Below are 6,040 nucleotides of genomic sequence, written 5' to 3' on the forward strand. Positions count from 1 at the left end.
GATTGCGGGCTACCCGCGGGAGCAACGCGTTCCCCTTTTCTCCCGCCTGGGGCTGGGCGGCGGCGCCGGCGCTTGAATGGCCGGGCGCGAACAAGGCGCGCGGGGAAGGCGGCGCGAGCCGGAGCTGCAGCTGCTGGGGAATCCCGTTTCCTCTTCGGCCTAGCGACTGCAAGCGGCGGCGGCAGCAGCCCTGCAAGAAGAACCGGCAAGCACCTCGCTAACCTTTGGCGAGGTAGGGAGGCGCGCTCTGTTTTCCCTTTAAGAAAAAGTGACGGACGGGCTCCGTGCAGCAGCAGCGGAGTTAGAAGGAAATCCTCGGTTTTGGCTGCGGGACACCTGTCCCTCGAACAACTGCTCCCAAGGCGGGTTAGATCGGTGGGAGCAGTTTCTGCCGGCCAAGGCAACGGATTGGATCCAGGAAAGCGTCCTTTGATATTTATTATTTATTTATTTATTTAAACAACGTGTTTTGATTGCCCTGATGCCACAAGATCGACGGGATGGCAGCTCCGACGAGAAGGATCGCGAGGATGTGTTTCTTTTTTAACTTCCAACGTGCGTGCCGAAAATGTATGACTTTTAGGAAGAAGACTTGTGAAGGATAATCCTCTGCTTGTACATAGCTTCAAAGGAAAATAATTAGCCTTTAAAAAAAGAAAAGAAAAAAGAACGACGCCTTCCATATGTAAAATAGCTTTATTCCCTATCCGGAAACTAGTAATAAATGCTTAACATTTCTTGTTAATATAAAGTATATGAATTTCATGTTACGGCGTGGTTTGGGGAATTGTGCCTTATGGCTACACGCGGTTATTTCTGGTGTTTGCCTGGTGCTTTTGGCACTGGTTTATGGCAGATGGTTCGCAGTAATACCACCGGGAGCTGCCTTTTTCCATGAGTTGGCCAGGCACAAAAAGTCACAGGGCTCCTTACGGTTTTCAGGGTTGAGAATTTCAGCAGATGTTGTTTGCACAGTAAGCTACACCTGTTCAAATGTCTTTATTTTATTTTATTTTGCACAAAAGTATTGGAGCCTTGTCCTAGGGATCTGGCAGCCATAGCTGCAGGTTATTGATTGTCAAGGTAGTTTTCACAGTAGGTTATCAGCAGAATCTGGCCATTGCTGTGAAACAAACAAGAGTTGCACAAAATGTAGGAATGCATTTCTTATTATTCCTTGTTTTGAGCAGCCTTATATAGTCCCTCGGATTGGCATGTTTTAGCATTACATGGAATTCTTCCGGTAGGAAAAAAAAAAAAGTCCCATCGTTTTCCTGTTTTGTTCTGAAACTTCCCCCTCTGTGCAGGGTGCATATCTTAATTTCATAGCGTGCATAACCCTCCTTAATCCACCTCCTTTCAAAATATTGTACTGCTACATCAGGAGCAGCAACCTGATTCTTTCCAGATGTTTTGGACTTCCAACTCCTTCATGGCCCATAGCAAATGTCCCCCCCCCCCCCAGTCTAAAAATATCTGGGATATGCTAGGTTACCTACAGCAGTTTGCTTTGAGCAAATCAATTTTCCTCCATTGCTTGCACCTCCCCCCCATTGCCTTAGTCCTTGACTGAATTGAGAAACTAACACTAATTCTCTCTCTCTGTCTCTCTCTCTCTCACACACACACACACCCCACACAAACAGCCTGCAGCCCTAAACACTGAAGATGCAGATGGATGATGAGAAAGTGCCATGCTGGTCTATGTCCTCCCAATTTGCTGCATGGAGTGAATTCTCTTGAATACTAGCCTGCAATAGGATTCCCAGTCACATGGCAAATGAAGACAGGTCTCATTCAGGTCTAGCTGTGCATACCAGAAAGGAGAACCAGGAGACAGTAACTGCTAATGGCCCTCATGTCACTCTTTTCACTCTCCTGTCTTCAGCTGGGCATCTCAGTTTAGTTTGGTTCAGTTCAGTTCACCTGAATTCTAGTTTCTTAGATCCTTTCTCAGTTTGGTTTCAGGACTATAATTTTCTCAACTTAACAGATACTTATGTAATGGTGAGGGAAACTATCACAAAAATGTCTTGGGAGTTCCTCGGAGTACAGTACAGGTAGTTGACTTATGACCACAATTATGCCCAAAAGTCACTGCAGCCATCCTAAATATGAGTTAGTTGCCATGCATCTCAAATTTTGATCAAGTGACCATAGGGGGTGCTGCAAAGGTCGTAGGTTTGAAAAATGATGTTACTTTTTTCAGTGTCATTGTAACTTTGAACAGTTACTAAACAAATGTTGTAAATCAAGGACTACCTGTAAGATTCATCATACTACAGCTAACTCCCTGTGTATGTTACGCTAGAGGCAGTCCTCAACTTACAACCATTTTTGTTCAGCAACTGTTCAAAGTTACAACAATAAAAAAATAAGGACCATTTTTCACACACCAATTGCAGCATCCCCATAGTCACGTGATCAAAATTGGGATGCTTAGCAACTGGCATGTATATATGACGGTTGCAGTGTCCTGGGTTCATATGATCACCTTTTGCAACCTTCTGACATGCGGAAAGCCAGATTCACTTAACCATGTTACTAACTGCTATGATTCACTTAACACCTGTCTTGTTCAGTGGAAATTTTGGACTCGGTTGAGATGATAAGTCAAGGACTATAACTATAATGTGAACGTTAGGTTCTATTCTTCAAATCAAGCAAATTTAAGAAAGGTCATTGGGTGGTAGAAATATTATGCTACGATTATGCCATCATATAGTAGGACCTAGAATTTCCATCCCCAGATTCTGACTTGATCCTAAATTTTCCCATAGAAAATTGGCAAAGTTTTATTTTATTTATTTATTTGATTTGTCCATCGCTTACAAGATAATAGGTATAAAGATAAACATGGTTATGAATACAAGAAATGAGTACATATAAGAAAAATAAAAGAAACAATAGGACAGGGACGGTAGGCACTTTGGTGCGCTTATGCACGCATAAATTCCATATTGTCTTTATAGTTAGTAATATAAGCAGCTATTTTGCTGGAAACTTTGTATAAAATAGGTCGTGCTTGCTTTCTCTTCCAGAAGACGTTTTCAGTAGGAAAAAAGTTTCATAGGCTAAACAATTTATTGGACTTCGATTATACCATAAGGAAAGGCCCTTGACACATAATTCTATTTATGTACTGTATATAAAAGTTGTCTTCATGATGTAATTTATTTTAACTGAATTGTGTTGATGAAGCTACAATGCATGGTTTACAAACAGTTGCTACCAGTAGGTTTATACAATGTACTGTTCAATAAACGCTGTTAGAAACTATTGACTACATCAGAGTGACATTACACATGTGTCATATTATTGCATAAATCAGGATGCAACTGACAGGTTACATTATTGTGACATCCATGTAATAGAGTCACTGTATATATGTTATATAACCTCGAACCCATTCATCGTAAAAGCATTAAAACCAAATCAGGCTGGTTGAGCATGATGTATGAACTGATCACTCAGATACTGAATCACAACTAAGAGTTCACTGGTTTTCTCTTTGATAGCAAGGAGAAATCCTGGGACAATTGTTTCCAAATCTTGAGCAAACAAAAGTACTCTAGATAGCCCATGTTAGCAAATAACATTATTTTTAAGCTGATCTTATGACTGGTGACATCCAGTTACAGATCAACTAGACTCTGCCACCCTCAACTGATAAAGGACAATCTCCCATAGATGGGTAAGCTGCAGCTGAGGTTTTAAAAGAAGGAAAGCTTACTATGCACAGTTCTGGGCTTAGTTACAAAGAACCATTTCAATTATCATGTTAAGGTGTGTTCTTATGAATGGCATTTTAATAAGATTTGCTCTAAAAGGATCTGTAGTGCATATTTGAAAAGTAAATGTCTGGAAGTAAATTAATTCTTTTCATAAGTAATTCCAAACAAAGGGTGTTTATACATGGCCTAAATAGTGTGAGAGAAGGTTAGATTGCAGATCTAAATCTTATTTAATTAGCAGTAAGCCCCACTGCATTCAATGTAGTGTTGAAGATGTATCGATGCCTGTGTGTATGAAAGTATGTCAAGTGTAAAAAGAATAGTGGCACTTACCTGCTGTTTTATGTTCATTTTATTTTGTCACCTGAAGGTTCCAGGTCTTGGATAGAAGCTTCCCTGAAGAACTGGAAAACCAGAGAAATGTTTTTCTCCATGCTGCTGATTAAAGTACACAACATTGCTGCTGGAGGACGTCACCAGTAGGGCTTTGTAAACCAGTGTACCTTAACAGGGCAATGACTTCCTCTTTCTGTTCCATTGTTACTGCCACGATTGCAGTCTTAGGCTCACTTAACATTGGAGTGAGTGCTATTGTACACTGTAGGTATTATTTTTGAGTAAATGTGCATAGTTCACAACAGAACTTCCCCCTTGCCATACCCTGGTTGTTCCATAGGACAGAGTATATGAGAGACTGTAGTTGGTGCCTGTTTCACCTCTGTGGTTTGCTTGTTTGTTTACTGTGGTTTTTCCCCCCTCATTTTATGCACTTTGAACATTGTAGTTGCTGAGAGGAGCACCACCATGTGGAGGAGAATTTTTGTGGTGAAAATGTTAATTTTGAACATTCACTAGAGTGCAGAGACAGATAGGATTAATTTATGCTGTAAATGAAAATGTCCCTTAAAATGAAACTGTACAAAATAAAAGCAAATTGTAGGGCTAGTTTTAGTAAGTATTTGAACAGGCGACATAGCTATGTAAGTATAATAATTTTATGACATCTCTTCTTCCATACCTTTTGTTTTATATTCAGTGACATGTAAAAGATTACAAATATGTATCGTTGCAGGGACTGGGGATTTCGGTACATGGCTGCCATATTCTGGTTCCCTAATATGTTGCTTATAGTAATAATGAGCCCATAACGTGTTCCTGGGTGATTCTTTTAATTAAAAATAAAAATGGAAAATCAACATGCTGCAGAGCAAAATATCAACCATGAAATAACACTCTTTCAGTGATTTGTGGGACCCAGAGGCATGTTTAGAAAATCAAATAGCCAGTGACTAGAGCCAACCACTATGTTTCTCTTTTGGCAAAGGGGTGCTTTATCATGGCTTAGCCTTAGAACATTTTCTGGCAGTGTACTTGAACATGCTCTTCAAATTCCAGGTCTTCTCACTGACTCAAACGAGTGGGGTCCTTTGTTCTTTAAATCAGGGGTCCCCAACCACCGGTCCGCGGAACAAGTCTTACCGGGCCGCTGGTTGCTGGGCGCCGCCATCTTTTTTTGATAAAAAAGTGCTTCCGGTGAGCTTTTCCGGGTAGAAAGCTCACCGGAAGCACTTTTTCATCAAAAAAAGATGGCGGCGCCCAGTTGATGCCGGTACCGGGCCGCGGCATAAAAAAGGTTGGGGATCACTGCTTTAAATCATGCTTTAAAGGAAGAGTTGGGTAACCTGTTTTGAATTGTAGATACTCCATTGTGGGTAGTGTGCAAAGACCTGAACTTAAGAAACCAATTGAGCCAAAGGAAAATGGGCAAAGCCAGAAGAAAAAGTTGGATAAGGTAACAGCAAATAAAACAAGGATATAAATATTTAATAAAGTTCTGTACATGAATAAAAGCAGCCGCCAACCGAAGGCCATCCCAGAAGATGGACATGATCACCCATCCATATGCTTGTCAGCCTCGGACAGTATTTTTTCTTGAAACTGAAGTTAACTTTAGTCTGCATTTTGTTTTACTCAACTCGGTTTGTCCTCAAATGAGGCATTGGAACAGAATGTCAAGTTTAAACATTTAAGAGATCAATTGTAAAATACTTCTGAAGTTTAAATTTACTTGAATGCTTTCCATAACTACGGTAGTAAACACCTATCAGTGTGTATTTTTCATTTATTCATTTATCTTTTTCAAACCTTGATTCAGATCATATTTTTTTTGTTTCTTTGGACTATACAATCTAACCTGTATGGAATTAGATCATAATTAAATGTATATTGCCTTTTGTATAGTGTTACATTCTCTGGATGACATTTCTCTTTTTCTCTTACATATTTTTTTCTTATACATACGTTCA

The 6,040-nt window shown here is 40.2% G+C and overlaps 1 long non-coding RNA gene across 1 annotated transcript; it reads right to left on the reverse strand.

Annotated features, from left to right (window-relative positions):
• Positions 1 to 656: 656 nt before the first annotated feature.
• On the reverse strand, positions 657 to 4,186 carry LOC148131416 (uncharacterized). The gene is made up of 2 exons (XR_015748796.1): positions 4,068 to 4,186; positions 657 to 1,123 (listed from the first exon to the last, which is right to left on the reverse strand). It is a non-coding gene; the product is annotated as an uncharacterized LOC148131416 (long non-coding RNA).
• Between the last annotated feature and the right edge of the window lie 1,854 nt (positions 4,187 to 6,040).

Source organism: Notechis scutatus, chromosome 3 (assembly GCF_049901735.1).
Source record: "Notechis scutatus isolate UNSWTSFEM ecotype Mainland chromosome 3, rNotScu1.2, whole genome shotgun sequence".
NCBI classification, from domain to species: Eukaryota; Metazoa; Chordata; class Lepidosauria; order Squamata; family Elapidae; genus Notechis; species Notechis scutatus.